General features: G+C 57.4%; 1 long non-coding RNA gene across 1 annotated transcript in view; it reads left to right on the forward strand.

Annotated features, from left to right (window-relative positions):
• The window catches only part of LOC149859406 (uncharacterized), a 78,052-nt gene extending 59,255 nt beyond the window's left edge, over positions 1 to 18,797 (forward strand). Inside the window, exon 3 of the long non-coding RNA XR_016443583.1 lies at positions 18,537 to 18,797. This is a non-coding gene — a long non-coding RNA (uncharacterized LOC149859406). The remainder of the gene's footprint in view (positions 1 to 18,536) is intronic.
• The last annotated feature ends 494 nt before the right edge of the window (positions 18,798 to 19,291 follow it).

Consider the following 19,291-nt stretch of genomic DNA (forward strand, 5'->3'; position numbering starts at 1 on the left):
GGCCCTGAGGTTTGCATGTGCGTCTTCACACATGGCCAAGATGCAGTTTGCATCCTCCCAGTTAGCTCCTCCCTGCTAACGCAGCATCGCGTGGTGTGTGTGTGCATGTACATATGCTTGCCTTTGCCTGCTGGTCTGGTATTGTTCTTGGCCACCTCCGAGCCCTGGCCGAGCACATGCTTCATATGGCGCTGGTTCAAGTACACGTGGCCAGCACTGGATCAGAGTCAGGTGGCGTCACTGGGAGGAAATGGTCCCTCTCTGCTCTGAACTGGGCGAGAGGTCTTGGCTCCTGGGCTGAGTTGATGAGCTGGAGATGGCCTGAGCCAGCCTCCCTGCCTATGCAGGCTCTGAAAATACCCCTCCGCCAGGCCATCCCATGGTCAATGACTCAGCCTTGATCTTGGCTTGTCTCTGAGGCTGTTGTAGCCTAAAGGGAAGCTGCAAGTTTAGGCGCCTTGCTCAGCTGCTAGGATTTCAGCTCTTTCCCTGTGGAGCTGGGGCAAGACAGGTGCACGGTTGCCCAGGCAATGAAGTTGGATGCTTCAGTATTTACCAGGCAGCCCCAGCCCAGCAAGCATGTGCCCTGAACGGGATGCGGAGAGGGGGATCCTGCCCACGTGTGCACGCACGCACCGCTTCAGTCTCCCATAACCATGGTTTCTGCAGCTAAAGCGGCGCCTGCCCAGAATATCAACAAGGCCAGCCGAGGGCTGGGGGTATCTCCATCGCCGGAGCTCAGCGCTGCCTTCTCTCAGCATCTCCTTCGCTTCAGACATTCCTCTCTCCGCTCTGCTGCACAGGAGGATGTGCCCAGCCTGACAAATGAGCCCAGAGCAGGGGGAGTCTGTTCCTCCGCAGCCAGAGCGGGAGCGTGAAGCAGACGGATGCAACAGTCCCCTGGGAGCAGGCGGCCAATGGGACAAGGAGGGACTGGTGACCGGGAGTGTGTGCCGTGCGCCTCTCGTGCAGTGCGCCGTGCCAGCTCCAATCAGATTGCATCCAGGCAGCGCTAGTGACATTCAAATCTACCCACCGTGGATGGAGAATAAATGCAGGAGCCTAAAATAGGTGGCTGGCCTCATCCAATGCGGAGGCGGCAGCTCGCAGCCAGTCAGAGCACCGCTGCCCCGCGTCCCACCCGTAAAACCTTTCTCGCAAGGGAGTCTGCCTCACCTGCCCCCGCCTCTTTGCTCCCAGGACTGGGGCTGGAGCATCTGTCTCGCATCTCCTTGCTCTCTTTAATTCGTTGCTCATACCATGAAAAATGCATCAGGGCCCAGGCCTGGGAAATAAGGGGCTGGGGAGAGGGAAACAGCAGGAAACACTGACCCAGAAAACCTCTGCCTACTCCCCCTATTCCCAGCCCCTCCAATATGCAGGGCCAACTGCTAGGGTGGAAGCCCAGCCGTATGTCCAGACCCTTCCCCACCCTCGAGCTTTGGCGGTGTCGGTAAAATGGCACCCAGCTTTCCTGATGCTAGAGGTCTAAACCCAGCCCTGGCTCTGCATTTCTCCATCGTCACAGTGCGACTGGGTTAGGGAAAGGACTGCGGACGGGAGTGTGGGTCTGCGGGTGCTTTTATTGTAATGGGCACGTGGGTTTTTAATGTGAGTTAAGCTGGTGAACAAAAGGTTTTGCAAGATGGTGTGTGTGTGTATAGAAATATATTTTAAAAAATAAATTGGAAGGGAGCAGGTCTGTCTCGGGCATGAAGCTGACCACCCGCAGGATTCTCTGCAAGGAGATGATGAAGCTGGGGTTGGGAAACTGCACAGCAAACCCCTGAGGGGACAGCCGTGATGCTCCGCTGGCAGCCCCAGCTCGGGAGGAGCTGCACGAGGGCTGCCGCGGGAAGGCTCTTCGGCTGAGCAAAGGCAGCGGGTAGAATTTATCCGTTCCTTGTGCTGCAAAGCCACGTGTAAAACACTCTGGGGAAGAGCTCTTCTAAGCGCTGCCAGCACTCGCTGAATAATGCATCCCCAAATTATTAGGAGCAACAGCTGCAGCTTAGCAAATTGGAACCGCTTAGTGGGGTCGCAGCTTGCCTGAGAGGGAGAAAATGATTTCCTTGGCTCTGCAAGGCGCCTCCAGGACGACCCGCTCTCCTGGCACACGAGGGGTGGAACAAAGGCCTGCCTTTAACTTTGAGCTGCCTTTCATAGCCCAAGCACAGCGAGCGGGCTGTGACCGCGTGCCCCAGATCGGCGCTGGGAATGGACCCCACCTCCCCTGGCACCCGGCAGAGCGCCCTGCTCATTAGACCACGGCTGCCTTGTCTGGTCTTAAGGCGCTCTAATAATGGAGGATGACCCCGGCAGTGGTTCTCGTGTGGGTCCGGTAGTGCCTGTGGCTGGGAGCAGGGCTCTGCCAAGCCAGGTGCAGTGCGTCTCCGTAAGGCAACCCCGGCTCTACAGAGCCTGTGGCCTCGGCAGACAAAAAGTGGGAAGGAGGCACAGAGAGAAGGCCAGGGTCAGTGTCAGAGTCAGGCGGTTCCCCAGCGTCTCTGTTGTAACCTGGATGGGGGGAGAGAGAGAGCCTGGGAGTCTAGCCCAGCCCTGTCAAGGGACAGACAGTTGACTCACTGGCTCTAATCTCTCCCTTTTTATCTCAGCCCATTATTGCCATTCCTGAAGGGTGAGCAGCTCGGCTCACTCACCCCCAGGCTCTGTGCCCTTGCCTCCCAAGAGGCAGGCACACAAATGCAGAGTGCAGACTCACAGCACAGAAATGTGTGACACAGCCCTGCTGCATGGCTTGGCCCTGCTCTCTGCAAGTGCCTGGGGTGGTCCGTGAGAGCTAGCTGTGTGTGTGTGCATGTGCTGTGTAAGCACGAGTTGTGTGTGGGTGTACATGTGCTCTGTAAGCACTAGCTTTGTGTGTGTGTGTGTGTGTGTGTGTGTGCATGCGTGTTCTGTAAATGTTAGCTTTCTGTACATGTGCTCTGTAAGCACTAACTTGGTGTGTGTGTGCTCTCAGTAAGTGCTAGTTTCATGTGTATGTGTGTGTGCGCTAAGCACTAGCTTTGTATGTGTGAATACGCTCTGTAAGTGCTAGCTTTTTAAATGTGCATGTGTGCTATGCTAGCTTTCTGTGTGCACGCATGTGTGCTGTAAGTGCTAGCTTTGTGTGTGTGTGCGCTCTCAGCACTAGCTTTGTGTGTGTTTGTGTTCTGTAAGTGCTAGTTTCACATGTGTGTGCTCTGTAAGCACTAGCTTTGTGTGTGTCTGCACTCCGTAAATGCTAGCTTTGTGTGTGCATATGCGTGTGCTGTAAGTGCTAGCTTTGAGTGCATATACTCTGTAAGCATTAGGTTCACACGCATGTGTATGTATTTGTGCACGTTCTCTGTAAGCACTAGTTTTTGTGTGTGTGCTTATGTGCTCTGTAAGCACTAGTTTTGCATGTGTGTGTGCTCTGTAAGTGCTAACTGTGTCTGTGTCGGGGTGTGTGTGTGTCTGTGGCGAGGGCTAGTTCTGGTCCCAGTCTTCAGAGGACTCTCACCCACTCCTCCCAGTCTCTTCTGCTCCTTGCTTCTGAGGCCAGCAAGTGGCCTTGTGCTTTATACTGGGCTTACTTAAAAATGGAGTCAGCCCAGCTGTGCTGGAAGCAGGGCCATGCTGGCATGGGCTTCAGTGGAGTTGATCCCAACTCCTCCTCCCTAAAAAGGCCAAAGTGACCCCGTGGTCTGGGCTTCCCTTTGGGATGGGAGAATGGCTCTGTGCTGGCTCAAGCATGGGCTTGCTACAGGGATTGGTGCTGGCAGCGAGAGCTGCTCTCCTGGCCTGGCCGTGGCTGCCTCATTCTGTTCTCCCCGGGGGTGGCAAGGAGAGGGGGGCTCCCTGCTTCCCCGGCACAACCGTCTTCCCCCTCCCCTGTATCGTGAGTTTCTTTTTCATGAATTTCTGAGTCTTGGGTCTCCAGAGAGTGCTAAGAGAGCGAGCCCTGGGGACCGGGAGCTTCTGCCTGTAGTGCCAGTGCCAACAGGGTGCCAGCCCAAGAGGCCCCTCTCCCTGGGCCAAAGCGGGGCCCACTTGGTGCCTGACCTCTGTAGAGACTGCTACTGACCTCTGTCTCCACAGGAACCGGAATGAGCCCTGCCAAGCTCATTGCACGGAGACTGGCCAGAGGGTCCCACCCAGTGATTCCTGTGTCGTGGCACAGGGAGTATGTCCGGGTCTTGCTGGGAGCTTGCATTTCTGCTCTTTCCCGTGCCCCCCACTCGCATGTTCTGCACAGCAGCAGCCAAGGTCCCAGGGAGCGGTTTATGAATGAGACAGGTGTGAAACCCTCATCAGCTGGGGAGATGCTGGCAGCCAGGCCTGGGGTTGCTCTGTCAGCTCTCCAGGCTCCCCAGCCCCACACAGGGAGGACTAGAGAAAGGCGGTGTGGTAAATCTCCTCAATCCAGACTTCGGTGAAGGATTTGCTGTGGAGCCCTCTGAGAAGCTCTTAGCTAAGATGAGGATTAGCGGGGAAATTCTCAGGTGGGCGAAGCGCTGGCTCAAGAGGAGATGGCACTGGGCCAAGGTTACTAGCGGAGTTGCTCGGCCATCAACCTGGGAACCCATCCTGCTTAATAATATCTTCTTTAATAACCTTGGTAAATGAAATAGGAGCCTGCTGCCAACATCTGTCGGTGACATGAGCTAGAACGCTTCTCCGAAACCAGGGAGACTTGGGCTATCGGACAGACAGATCTGGGTTGCTTCCAGGACTGGAATAACATGACTGGGATGAAATTCAGGAGTATAGATGACTTCATTTCTGGGCATTTTACGGACAGGGGAAAGCAGAGGGCTATTTGGGAAGCAGTTAACAACGGTGGGTCCAAAGGGGCGACTTTCCATGGTGGAACCAGTAAATGGAAGGCCAGGAGCAGCTGGAGCTCGGCAGAGACATTGCCGAGACGCGGGGTAAGGAGTCACGTTGGGTCAAACTCCCGAGATTGGTGGTGAATGAGAAACATGGGATTTTCCCAGCCCAGGAAGAGCAGGGAAATGGGGCTGGAAGCGCCTCTTGTCCTTTTGTTTGTGAGAGTTCTGCGATTATAAAAGCGAGGGGAGAGGGCAAAGCAAAGAATGACCCAGCATCTGGGATGTGGAGGAGGTGAGAGCCACTACTTCCCAGCAGGCAAGGTCTGCCTTAGTGTGGAGAAGGGATCGCATAGCTTTAGTCCTTCTTGAGAAGCAAAGACTGAGTGGGGATTTAACAGCAGCCTTCAGCTCCCTGAAGAGGGGTTCAAAAGAGGATGGAGCTGGGCTGTTCTCAGCGGTGGCAGATGACAGAACAAGGAGCAATGGGCTCAAGTTGCAGGAAGGGAAGTTTAGATTAGATATTAGGAAAAACCTTATCACAAGGAGGGTAGTAAAGCACTGGAATAGGCTCCCCAGAGAGGTGGTGGACTCTCCATCCTTGGAGGTTTTAAGACCTGGCTAGACAAAGCCTTGGCTGGGATGGTCTAGTTGGGGCCGGTCCTGCTTTAAGCAGGGGCTTGGGCTAGATGTGACCTCCTGAGGTCCCTTCCAGTCCTCTATGATTCAAGTGCTAGAACAGCTTTCTAGTGAGACCATGGCATCTCTATCACTAGATGCCTTTTTTAAGGGCAGGTTTAGGCAAACATCATCTGGGAGAAGTTAGATAGGAACGACCTACCTTCAACAGAGAGATGGACTAGATGAACCTCCTGAGGTCTCTTCCAGCCCTGTGATTGCATGGATTTCCACCCCCTGCCAACACACAACACATGCATCCCAGGAACGAAAGCAGCACTTTAACCAGATGGAGTTTCAAGCTGGTTTATGATGACATTGGTTGTTACAATATTGTGTGAACATCAAGGGCATGATGTCTGTGACCTGAGAGCCTCCCGGCCCCAACCCCATGGGGTTTGTTCCATCCTTATTTTCCTGGGCGCCGAGAGGTCTGTCTTCCGTGGCCCGTGCTTCTCAGCTGCCCTGGCTGGGAGTAAGGTTTTTTCCCATCATGTGGGCCTGTGACTCCTTTTGTGGTGCAGGTAAAACTGTCTCCTTGCCTCTCCCAAGCCTTGTCCCCAAGCCTTTTACACTTTCCACCATCATACAGTGCTCACATAGGGTATTTGCATTTCATTTCCCTGGTTTATGGAAAGTAGAAGGCCACGTTGGTTGGCCGTACGTCTGTATAAAAGCTGTGCCGTTACCCAGGGTGGGAGGTGTGTTATTATTTAACGAACACCCATGAGACTGCCCAGTGATTTTTCCTTTTCACCTTCAAGGGGCTATATCCCAAGGGGGAGAGTCTGAGCTACTGGGGAATCTGAGTTAAGAGTTTGCTTGGTGCAGGGCATTTTGGAGCTGGCGCATCTGCCCGTTCCCTTTTTGGCTGCAGACTGTCACTTCGGCTCTGGCAGTCATTTCTCCACTCAGTTAATCAGCTTCACCCTGAGGAAGGCATGTGGTGGATACAGATTTACTAGCCTTTAATGGCTCTTTTTATTGGGGCTGGTTGAACTGAGGAACAGGCCAGCCTTCAGCACTGGGAAAGTAGCCCTGCTGTGTGCACGACCTGGCACCGGCAGCACTTGCTGAGGTTCCTCGGCAAGGAACGGGCCTCCCTGAGGTTGTGTGCGTGTGTCTTGCACAGACACTGCATGTGTGTGAGTGCCCGGAGCAGTGGTGTCCATTGTGTATGCTAGGCTGTGTGCGCCTCTGCAAGAGCCCAAACCAATCGGCACTCTGGACTGGATGGAACGAAAGGCCCAGTATCTCTTTGCACTTCTGCAGCTGGTGCAGGAAGCTGCTGTTTCTCCAGGGATGCCCACGCGTTTCTCCTCAAGGGTCCTGCCTTTCTAGAATAAGACTGACCAGACACCCCATCCCGTATCTCCAGAGCTGCTGGCTTCTGAGGCCCAGACAACTTCTGTCTGAGAGTGATCCTTGCAGAATATGGCAAGCCCAGTGATTTCTGCCAGGGGTCCATGCTTGAATCCTCCCGCAGAGCTGTGGTGTCCTGGCCAGCCTCAGCCCTCCCCAGTATCCATTTAAATTGGGTGGCATTTCTGCATCCTTTGAGTTGCTCTTAGCTCACTGAGTCTAACTCCTGAGTTTCCTGTGGGGTGCTCCGTTCACGTGTGGCGGGGGGAAGCAGGGGCTGGATGTCGGCGGTGTTCATTTGTGTCTACGGGCCTGGGTCCCTCCTTGTGACTTTGACCAACGCAGTGGGTTGGGAGGAGCGCCCCTGCCATGGCTGCGTTACGCTAGTGCGTCCCAGCCTGCGGTGCCTCCAGGAAGCTTTCCAGGTGGAACTTGAGATGTTGGTATCGACCTGTGAAGGCCCCTGGCGGCCTGGGCCTCCCAGCCCCTACCCATCACCTTGCAGCCTCCAAGGTCAGCAGAGCCGCTTGCACGACTTGTCACAGCTGCGGGCTCCTGGGTACGATGGGGGAGGAGATGTGGTGTTGTGTGCAGGTCCTCCCTTTGGCACAGCATGATCCATCTGGCACCCTGACCCTCCTCCCTTCCCCAGAAACAGAGCTGGAGCCATGCAGAGCCCTGTGCAGCATGATGCCCTGCTGTCTGCCTCTGGGCATTGCCACGCTACTGCCATCATGGGTCCCATCAGGGGCTTTCTCTCCTGATCATTCCTTCCTGCTGCTTGGCTGCCTTCTACCAGCTAGCTACAGCCCCTCTGAGCCTCATTGTTTCAGGGTAATAGGATGCAGGCAGCCTGGTGACCTCCAGGGGTCAAGGAGCAGGATGGAGACAGGGGTCATGACAGCACTTACCAGTCAGCCAAGACCATGTGCTGCCTCGCTGAGAGGGACTGGCAGCCCTGCTTGAGGGGGGCAGGGGAGAAAAGAGCAGCCACAACCTCCATGAGATGTCTCCTCCTCTGCTGGCAGAAGTGGGTGCAAACAGAGTGGATTCTGTGGGCTGCGTCAGGACTGAATTTGGCCCCTGGGGACGTGTCAGAGGTTCTTAGGGCTGGTTTGCACACAAGCACGTGCAAAAGGGATGAGGGACTGGAATGACCCATTGGGGTGTCCAGTGAGAGCTCGGCTGCCAACCCCCTGGGCTCAGACTTGATGCCCCATAGGATCTGAAGCTTAGACAGGAACCCAGCCCAGTGTGAGTTAAGCCTTGTGCATCCCCCACCCACAGCAGAGTAATCTCCCTTGGGTGCTGCGGTCCTGCGGCGCCGTCTCTGGAGGACATGTCACCAGTTGTGTATCCGCAGCTTCTCCGCCAAAAGATTCAGTGATTCTCCTGCATCTGTGCCATGACAGCTTGGGGGCTGATGACCCAGCACCTGGGCTCTAACCTCGGGGTCCTCTCTCAATGGAAGGAAGGAAATTCTAACACTTGGGAAAGGCAGCTGGAGATTTACAGGTTTCCTCCAGCAGTGGGCTGAGCAGAAGGCAAGCACATACGCACGCATAGGCACATGCGCATAGCCATGCATACATATACACGTGTGCGTGCGTGCGCGCACACATACACACACATGCACGCTCCAGCAGCATCCCTGACTTTATCTCTCCTCTCCCCGCCCCCACCCAACAAATCAAGACTGCAGTAATCAGCAGGGATAACATGCCCAGCGCAGCAGGAAAAGATTAAAAATCTGGCCAGAGATTGGATTCAGAAATGATTTGCAGAGATAAGATTTATTCCCTCTCCAGACACATCCTTCCATTAAGAGCAAAAAAGCCCCTCTCCGTAAATCTTGCTCCTTTCTCTGCAGGCTAAAGGCTTCTTCCCCTGCTCCCACAGCTCCCCGGGGACTGAGAGGTAGCTTGTTTCTTGCTGCACCCCAGAAGAGGAAAGGCATTACATTAAGCCTTAGCTAGTCCGTCTTGCTCAGCTGGGCTTGGATTGCTCTGTGCAGTATGTTCACTAGACCACGGTTAATCCCAGGGTGGGAGCTTTCCCCCCTTCCCTTAAGGAGCCTGTTCATGGCCTGGCAGACCTCACGTCCGGATGCTCATTCTCTTGCTATTCAGCCTTCAGCTTTCCCCTCTCCCTTCCTTTCTCTTCCTCCCAGCTTGCAGCCGACACACCCATTGCAGCCACTGGGTTGTCTGCAGCAACTTTGAAAACACATCAGATGTAACAAGCTAGACAGAGGTCAGAGTCTAACTGCACCCTGTCGGATGCCACTAGCAAATTCCCTTCCTCCTGGGTGGCTACGTTTGGCAGCAGCAGCCCCACCTCACGATCCTACAGCCTTTGACGAGCTTGAATGCATTTCCTCTTCTCCTGTAAGCCTGGGAGGGCGTTATTCCAGGGTGGCATGTACCCGCTGTATGCAGGGCAGAGGGTCATAGCAATGCCAGCAACTTGCACAAGATCCCACAGTACGTCTAGGAATAGAACCAGGTCCCTGATGTCCCTGTCCGGTGCCTACAGAACGGAGGCGATGGGACTGTGTTACAATGCACGCTGCCATCCCCACTTTCCGCACAGTTTAACACCCATTTCCGCCCCTCCTGCTGGCATCATGAGTGTCTTGTTCTGCTGGCTGGGCAGTCCAGGCCACAGATGGTGGTCGATACCCTTCCCAGCGTGAGAACCAGCTAGCTTCTTAACCTGCTCAGCCTCAGTGACTGATGTCTCTCTCTAGGTTTAGCCGGGGCCTCCCAGACAGCAGCGATTGTCTGATTCCCAGCGTCTCCAGGGATTACAGAAGCCAAGGCTTAGCTCATCCTCAGGTGTCAGAGGATGGATGTGCCAACAGGCGTGTCCACAGGATGCTTTATTTCATTTCAGCCTAAAGGAGCTTGGGACAGGAATTGCAGCTATTTGCACTCGGTCACAAGGTTGATCAGCTAATGCTTGTGCAAACAAACTGGTTTGGAGATGAGGGTTAGCACTTCATCAGGGATTCCTGCCGGGAAGGAAGTTGCCACTGGAACAACCTGAATCTGACCTCTCCAGTTAATTCTCTCTGTCTGTGGATGTGCTGCAGTTGCCCCGCAGATGAGATGTATTGGGCACTGCTAGGGAAGCTTGCAGCCCCGGAGCCCTAAAACTGCCCCGGCAGTGAAGGGGGACCCCTGATTTTGTATGAAGCAGGAGGTGGGAGAAAAGCAGCTTGATGGTTTAGCTGATGGTGAGAGGCTCTCACGGGATCCTCATGGAGCTTATGTAGATAAGTGTCTGGCGCTGACAGAGGGTGCGAGCAAGCGCATCGTGTAGGTGTGCACTGACCTGGTGCTTCAGCTGGTCCTGCTGGGGCAATGTCTCCCCCACTCCGAGACCTCAGCCAGAGGCTACCACCCCCCTCCAACTGAGACCAGTGGGCAAAGGGGAAGGAATGAGCAGGGCCCGTGGAGGGGAGCATCATGCACACATGTATGTGCATGCACATGTGCATTCGCATGTGCACACACCTCTTCACTGGCTGCTGTTGAGCGGGGGTGGAACTGCAGTGCAATGCAAAGTCCTTGGCACTGGGATCCTGACACAATGGAGGGTGTGTATGGGCAGTGGGGGGGGAGGTTGGGCTTTAACCTCCAAGGTGGTGGCCCGTTCATTGACCCCTCCTGCGGGAAATGCAGTCACCAGGGCTCTGGGACTGAGATGAGTCAGAGCAGCTCACTCAGGATTCAGTCCTAGCTGCCCCTCCATCCCCACCCATCTTCCCCAGAGCATCCGGGGTTGTGATAGGATGGACTGGGCTTCCTCGCCCTTCAGCAGGTGTTTGAATATAAACAGTTCGCCCCAGCGAAGGAGATAAGATAACAGGCCAAGTGCTACTGAACCAGCAGGCCTGGAGGGTGGACTTTGGCTCTGCTGGTGATGCTCTCCCAGTGTTGCGGGTGTCCACGTATCTGCTGCAGAGAGATGTGGCTGGCTGTATGGAGCGGGGAGGAAGGCCCTTGCAACTCGGGAGGCTGCCAACCACCTTGTGTTTCTACCGTTCTCCTGGGGGGTGCAAGAGGCGGAGGTCTGGCTAATAACTTGGATGGCAACATAAGCCCCTCGCTAAGGGCCCTGCCTGAACGGTCCGGTCTCGGGTTGGAGACAGGTCGCTGATCCTTTAAGGAGAGCTGCCGGGTGCACCCGCTGGTGTGTGGGAGGGCGCGACTCCCCTTCCTGCTCTCTGTCCTGCATACGGCTCGCTCTTGCAGTATTTACAACGCAGCCACGGGGCTGGGTTGCCAGCGGATTTGGCTGGCTGGGCTGGTGCCAGGAGGGGCGGCTCATCACGTGACCTGGCCTTTCATAAAAGCCACTGAAACATGCCTGATGGGGATCAAGTGAACAGCACCAAGCCAGGGCTGGGTATCCAGCGTACCCTACACGGGAGAGGCCCGTTTCTGCTCACGAGAGGGAGCGGCTCTGGGGAAGGAGCAGGGGTGTCACTAGGATGTTTCCTGCTTTCTCTCTGCTTTCCCTCCAGCATGAGCCAGGAGGCATGTCCTCACCTGATGGCTGCTCTGGGAGTGGTGCTGGCATGTCGGGTCAGTGAGGTTGGGTTTAACCCATAGGTGCATCACCTGGTCTTGTGAGGGTGGGAAGAAAGCCAGGGTCAGGTCCGGGCGAGCTAGTCTTATTGTTCCCGTTGGATGCTTCGGGGCTGCCGTGGTTGTTCCTGCTGGAGGCTGCAGCAAGACTACTGGTGGGATCCCAGCCGGATGCGACAGAAGCCCCCTCCTCCTACGTGTTCCCCAGCAAGTGGGACCCCAGTTACGTGGCCCAGTCCCAGGAGCCTGCAGGGCAAGCAGGGAGTCTGCCCTAGATCCCACGCCTGAGTCCCGCATCTCCCGCGCCTCATTCTGACACCCACCCCTGCTCCCTAGGCTTCCTGCCCTTCCAGAGCTGCAGACTGGTGTTGACAAACCCTGGCTGCAAGGCCTGTCTGGGTGGGGGCCGGCTGCAGGCTTTTGGGGGCTGGGAGAGGACCGTTGCGCCCCCAGGAAGGAATGAGAGGCAGCTTGGGGCTGGGGGCAAGTGCATGACAGCTGCCGGCCCTGCTGCACGGAGCCCTACTCCAGACAGAGCAGGTCTGGAGGGACTGCTGGCTCCTTGCTCAGCTCAGATGAGCCCATGCAGGCAGCCAGCTCTGGAGTGGGGCAGTGAGATCCAGGACCAAAATGGACCCTGCCTTTAGATCCTGTCCCGTCTTGCAGCTTCAAATGCTTGAGCCCAAGGGCACAAGCTGTTCAGTGCCAAGCACAGGGCAAAGGGGAGGTGCTGCTGTCGCCTCTCACCTCTTCAGACCAAGCTTCAAATGGAGCTGAAGCGTGCACCGAGCTTGCCATTCTCAGCTTGCTCCGAAACACAGTGCAGCTAGCGTGCTCTCTGCCCAGGCCTGGCACCCACAGGGAGCTGGGGCAGGCCTGAAGCATCCCTGGCATTGTCTGGCAAGGGACCTAAGACGGGGACAGCCAAAGCAAACTGAGCCATGAAGGGAAGCTGGTGTGGAAGGGCCCAGTCTCCTAGAGGAGCTGTTGCCAAATGGCTTCATCTGTGCCGGGCTGGTAGCCAAAGCGTTCCCTCCGTGTCCAGGCTCGTTTAAACAAAAGAAAATTGCCTCCTACCTTCACTCTTCTCACCTTGGAGAAGCTGTGGGTTTATGGAGATGTCCCTGGAGCACTGCTGTCCTGTAGGGCAGGGGTCTGGTCCACCATCTCTCGGGGGTGGGAGGGATGCTCCGGCTGTAGCTCTGCTTTCCTGAAGCGCTCACAAGGCTCCATCATCCCTCCGAGCGTGAGGAGCAGGTGCCATCCAAGGGCTGCGGCTCTTGGCATTTGGCTTTTGAGTCCTGGCCTTGGAGTATTTTAGGGGCACCTGGAGCAGCCTGAGGAGCTCTCTTTCCTGCTCCCCCGGAAAGATGCTTAGGGCAGGAAGCGTGGTGCTGGGGCCTTGGTTGGACTCTGGGCTGGCCTGCCCGTTTCTCCAGGGCTGGCCTTACCCCACATTGGGCTGGGAAGCCGGGGCTCGAGGGGAGGCAGTGCCTGTCCCTAGGGAGGGTGAAGCACGGGGGGTGTCTGGCCTGAGATGCACGGAGCTGCCCTAAGATGCAAGCCACCGCGACTGGGGAATGGGGTCTGTCTGCGTAGCCGCCCTGCTCCCTTCCACCCCTGTCACTCCGGGGTAGCTCGATCTGCACATCGCACCTCCTCTGCTGGGCCTGCTGCCCCCAGTATGAACAAATGCAGTGGGGTTTGGCCCCGGAGGCCTGGCACCGCCGCTCTCGCTGCCAAGTGCTAGGGTCTGAGCTCTCTGCACCCCAGCAGCCCCCCCCTGCTGCCCCGGGGCTGCGCACGCCTGCACGGGGGTGGCTCCCCCTTGCAAAGGGGCTGGGTGTTGGAGCAAAGCCCCCACTTCCCATCCTACCCTCCATCCTTTTTTCCCCCTCCCTTTTTTTAAACAGGGACTCATTTTGCTTCCCACCCATCGCCCCCTCCTCCCCCCCAGCCCCAATCTGGGGGATGGGGTCTGACGACAGCTGTTCCCATGAGGACGGGCCAGCCACTCCTGTGGTTTCCATGGCAGCCAATCAGGGGTTGGAAAGTTTCCTCGGCCCCCCAAACGGGTGTCAATAGCCTGACATGGAAACAGGAGCCGAGCGGGGACAAGGGCAGGCCCGGACTCCTTTGTTTTCCTCGGGCTGCAGAAGCAAAGGGGAATTCCTGGGAGCAGGAGAAATCCCCTCCCGGGCAGGGCGGGGAGTCTAGACGGAGCCCAGCCGGGGCATTTGGAAGCACGACGCGCCCCGCGGGTACCCAGTGCCCGGCTCTGCTCGGATCTGGGTGCACTGAAGCCTGCCCGTGGGCCATGCCTTCAGACGCAGCCTGCACGCCCAGGCCAGGCGCGGCCCCGTAGCAAAACCCCCGGGTTCGGTTGCTGAGCCGTGTTCAGGAAACACCAGTGGTGGTGCGCCACGCGCCGGGCGTTCCAGCTGACAGCGTCGGGGCACTGCGGTTTTTTTGCAAATATGTCTATAACTGGACCGCTAACAGCCTGTCGAGTGACCACTGTGGTTCACGTGCCCATTACAGAGCTTGCACTGTGTGCCCGCGCTCCCGTCACCTTTCCAGCGCTTTCATCCCCGTCTCAGATTCGTCTTCGTCACCACACCGCTGTGAGGAAGCTCACAGCCGCTGGGGTTTGGAGCAGGGCGCTGGGGCAAGGTGGCTCGTGGTGAGGGGAGTCTCCACGGGCAGGTTGAGGGCGCTGCGGCGAGGCTGGAAGATGTGGACGGAAGGAGCCGCTGGTACCCCACCATCCACCTCCCAGAAAGGGTCTCTACCCCGTGCCAGCCTCCTCTGGCAGCCCCTCTCTGCCCCAGGGCAGAGCCGTCTGCGCAGCTGGTCTCTCCCTGCCTCTGGGATCCCCGGCTTTTCATTTACCAGGCAGCTAAAGAGCTAAATTAACATTGCCCCCACCTTCCCTTTGCTAATCGCAGGCCTTTTGATCTATATATAGCTGTCTCAGTGCAGGGGCAGGCCAGACAGGCGGGGAAGGGGGAGTCTGTTGCTCTGACACTTGTCCTCCTTCCTGAGATCAGGCTCGGAGGCTTCATTTCAGCACCCGGCCTCACGTCCGCTGAGGAAATGGGGAGGGGGAGCCGCGGCGCAGAGGCGTTTTTCCAGGGTGCCTTTGCGAGTGGAACAATGTCTGCGTCCGCGGAGGGAAGCAGCTGGCTGGGCTTGTCTTGGAGAGAGGCCCTGATTTTCCTGTGCTCAGGGTCAGACCCATCGCCACATTTGGGGGTCAGGAAGGGATTGCACCCCATGGTCAGATGGGTCTGGGTAGTGGGAGGTTTTGCCTTCCTCTGTAGTGGGGGGTGCCACCTTCTTCCTGGGATAGTTGGAGCATATATTAACAATTTAGAGCAGCGGGACACTGGGCGTTGCGGGCTGCTGCTGTACCGGTGGCAGGTTCGGGTGTTATGTCTTGTGTCGTGTGTCAGGGTTGACCATGCAGTGTAGGGAGTTTCACAGTGGGTTTGTACAGGATGGCTTGGATAGGGCTGATCCTGCCCCCGCGGGCGGTTGGACCAGATGTCCTCTGGAGGTGCCTTCCCGCCCCACTTCTCTCTGATTCTAACCCGGGACGAAAAAGAAAGCTCGAGGTCCTGGGAAGCAGGCGCCAGCCTGATGTGAGCAGTGCAGAAAAGATCCTGGCGCTGGGAAAGGGGATCTCTCAGCCTTGAAGGCTCAGGGATGCTTCCTTGTGGCGGCCACCCAGCTCCCAGGCTGGCTCTCGCCCTACAGGGCTCCTCTTCGTGGCACCCCGGTGTTGGCAGCAGGGGGACAGGGGCCTGCCAGAAGCTACAGAGCAAAGATCAGAGTCCCTGGCTGGACTGCGGCAATGAACTTCAGCACGGCAGGACCTGGCTCCTGTCCTGGGTTCGCACATGTCTGGTTCCTGCAAGAGGGCACTGGATGCCAGAGGGATGCAGTGGAGAGGGCTCGAGGGCACTTTGGGGCTGTGCCCATGCCCAGGAAAAGGGTTTCTTGTCTAGTTGTTCTTCTGTTAAGAGAAAGGATGCATAACAAAGCCTGCAAATAGCCCTGATTTCCAGACACAGCAGGGTGGAGGAAGCAGGGGGGTAGCCCTGGCTTCGTAGGCCTCTGTCCCAGCGCTCTGGGAATGAGGGGCCAAGGCTGAGCCCCTCGGCACGGATGTGTGGGAGTGTGGGAAAATGCATCCCGTGGCAGCCTCTGTGCCGATCTAGGCAGGGTGTGCGGCTTGCAGCTCGGCTCCGGGGAGGGGACTCCTCCACCGAGGAGCTGGGGTGCCAAAGGAATGACTTCCCCAAGAGCAGTCCCCGCCCGCTGTGCGAGCGAGTGTGTGCGCCGGAGCAGGTTCACACACAGGAGACGGGCCGGAGGGGAGGGGAAGAGCAGGCCTGCCTACTCGGTTTGCAGGACGCAGCTCCGTTTCCTCCAAACCCTTGGCTCGGGGCCAAGCATTCTGGGAAAGCTAATTGCAAATTCAGCGACTTCTGTCTGGGGAGAGAAGCCGGCGGGGGGGTTGGAGGGACCCTGGAAGAAAGCAGCAGCTTCTCCGCTCGCTGCACATTGGAGCAAGGCCGGTCGGGCTGCCAAGTGCGGGCGAGGCCAGACCACCGCGGTGCTGGGAGCCTGGTTCCCATGGGCTGCAGATGGCTGGATTGGGCAGGGAAGCCTCGGGGCTGCGGGTCACTGCTCGGGAGTGCCCTGAGCCCTGGCTGTGATGCTGAGTCCAGCCAGGGGCAACGCTCTCCTGCTGAGCTGGAAACAGCTCTGGGCAGACCGAGGAGCCTGCAGAAAGTGCTGTTGAGACACAGTCGCCCCTTTCAGGGAGCTCGGTCTTCTGCATCTGAACCACCGTGCCTCTGCACCTCCCACCTGTGGTCCCACACCACGGCAGGCCATGACCTGCCACCCTCCTGTGCTCCCCCTAACTAACCCGAGGTTTTCCTGTGTGGGAGCTGCCAGTCGTGCTAACCTGGGTGGGTTGGGACCCCTCAGTGCCCAGACTGCTGAGCTGCATCCCGGTACCACGTCATCCATCCGGGCCCTGTGTGGCACGGTGGCCTCAGCATGCCGCTCTGTTGGCCCCGGAGGGTGGTAAGCACCCCGCTGAGGACCAGAGGGGGAATGGGGGCCTGGCTCTGACCGGGCACGGAGCTGTCCAGACTCTGCCCTCCAGGAGAGGAGCACAGCTGGAGGTCGAGCCTATGCACCGCAGGGGGCTGTAGAAACCAAACGCTGGGTTTGCTTCTCAGGAAATTCCTGATGCCGCTGTCAGCAGCCAAAGGGAACGGCCGTCCCAACCCGTTGCCGAGCCCTGGCCTTCGCTGGTGCACGTGGGACACGCTGAGCAGCAGTAAGAGGTGCTCTGGGGGCCGGGAAGCTGGCGGGGGTGGTTGGGCGGGGGGTGTGCTTGCCTGTTGCCATCTAAAGCTTGGTCCAGCCAAAGCACACCAGCCCTTCGCCTCTTCTTCCTTGCTGCATCTCTGCCTCTTCCCCTTCCCCCAGCCCCCTCCCTGGCTTCTTCCATTTTCCTTCTTCCAAAAATCAAAACACAGGCTAGCTTTTCGATGACACGGCATAGCTGCTCGCGGTGAGCCCCAGGCAGGACAGGCCTTCCTGCCGAAATAACAAGACTCCAGTCATAGTCGCGCAAGGGCATCATGGCTCAGGGATGGCAGGTTTGGTGCCCCCAGAAGCGCTCTTCCTGCTTTCTAGCAGGGTCCCGCAGCTCCGTTGCTCCTCTTGCCAGCTCTGATAGACTGAGGGAGCATCCCAGGGTTTTAGACCCTATCCTTTGGGGTGGCTGCCTCTTAGACCACGCAGTGCCCTGGTCCTTCCTCTGGGGGTGTCCTCCTTCCCCCACTTTGGGCATCACCCGCTTCCTATTCCCAGCTGGCAGTCGTGGCTCCCGTGTCTGATAGGGGCTCTTCAATGCTTTATCCTTTGCTGTCACAAGGCAGTTGGAAGGTCCCCAAACACAACCTAGGCTGCGTGATCAGGGGGAAATACCCTCCTGGTTTCCTGTGTAGTGAGAGTATTGACTTGTCAGCACGTTTGCGTGCTGAGGTGGGGCTGTGGTTGCTCTGGGTGTCCTGGCGTGGGGCTGTGTGGGGTGGGGAAGGCTTTTGTCTAGCTTTAAAACCTGGTCCTCTAGCGCTTCATGGTGGAGGGTGGCGTGTGCTGCACAGACTAGGTGGCCACCATGAGTCAAGGATCAAAAAAGATGAGAACTCGAGGGCATGGGAGGAAAGACTGGGGGTCATTTGGTCTGGAGATAAGAAGCCTGAGATTTGATCCTTCCTTTCCTTTTACGTGTCCTCCTGACAAGGGGTTTAGCCAAATTTGCAGATTTGTCAGACTCAAGCTGTGCCGTGAGGGCTTTGCTTATGGCCTCCACCTTTCCACCTCAGGGCTGTCAACCGTGTGCCTTAACCCCTGCACCACCCCAGTCCTGGGTCCACAAATACCTGGAGGGTGGTTACAGAGAGGGTGGCGACAGGCTATTCTTTGCGACCGCCCAGGCCAACAAGGGAGATCGAATTGGCCGTTAGGAAGAGCTTTCTAAGGGTGGCGGTGAGGAAGCGCTGGCACAGACTGCCCAGAGAGGTGCCAGAGGCTCTAAAGCAGGTCAGACAACCCCTTACCTGGGGTGGTTCAGACAGGGAGCAGGGGCTAGACTAGCGTCACCCCCTGAGGTCCCATCCAGCCCCACTTTCCTATGCTCCTATGATCATGCCCACCTTTTTGCATGGGCTGTTGCTAGCATTTATCTTGTTCAAGGTTCTCTGGGACGCTTGTCCGCAAACATTGTCCCATCCAGGCCAGCCCTTGCTTAGGAGGTTTGGGGTGTGAAGTCCCCGATCTTAGATCCTTCTCTCAAGCCCAGAATTTGAGCCCCGGCAGTTTACTGTTCAAGAGCCTGTTGGCAGCCTAGAGGCCCCCCCTGCTTTCTTGCCAGGTTTTTGCAGCTCTTTGTGGCCTGCGGGCTGCATTTATCGAGCGGTCGCGGGTTGCGCCTCACTTTCTTCTTGTGAGGGGTCACTCAAAGGCTTCATCTGTTGCATCGTCATCTCTCCTCCAGGTTGTTCCCGGGGACTGGCAAGGGGCAGTCCTTGTCAAGCAGGAGGCACCAAGCTGACTGAGTTGCAACAGGGTGGGATCCTCTGCACAGGTAGGCAGATCTGGGATGAGGAGGCTGACGTGGGCAGATCACTGCCGCGTACCGGGGGCTGCAGTCTGTGTCTTCCCTCCTCTCACTTGAAGCTGTTTATTCACACACTGCTGGCTACATCCACCTCATCTGTCTGCAGCTTCGCCTCAGCCCGCACTGGAAAGGTTTGCGGGGCAGAGTCTGGGCTCAGGCTTTCTTTGCCTGCCGGCTGGCAGAGACAGAGAAAGCTGTGCTCTGTCACTTGTGCTTCTCATGTGCTTGGTGTCTCTGGGGCCAGAGGGGTTCTGCTCCACCTCGTCCCTCCTTCCAGGCAGGTCCTGGGGTCTTCAGCTGATGACCCCGTGCAGGGAGTCCCTTGCCCTGCTCAGACCTGGCCCTGGGCCAGCCCACCTTGAGCTGCATCTTCAGCCCCTGGGTCTGTCCGCGCTGGTCCCTGGGCCTGTCTTGGAGGTCTTTGCATTCCTGCGCTGTCCCTCCACCCCTCCTCTCCATGCTCATCCTCCATGCCCTTCTTTGCAGCACCAGTGATTCTCCCCTGCCTGGTTTGACAGAGCCCCTGGCCTTGTGCTGAGCACTGGGAGAGTGCTGCCCACTAGTGCCAGCAGCAGGGACTCCCATGTAGCCCGGGGTTTGCTTAGAGGAGGGATTTTCTAAGCATCCTTGGG

This window comes from Crocodylus siamensis, chromosome 7 (genome assembly GCF_052110815.1).
Source record: "Crocodylus siamensis isolate JL-2025a chromosome 7, ASM5211081v1, whole genome shotgun sequence".
In the NCBI taxonomy this organism is placed as follows: domain Eukaryota; kingdom Metazoa; phylum Chordata; order Crocodylia; family Crocodylidae; genus Crocodylus; species Crocodylus siamensis.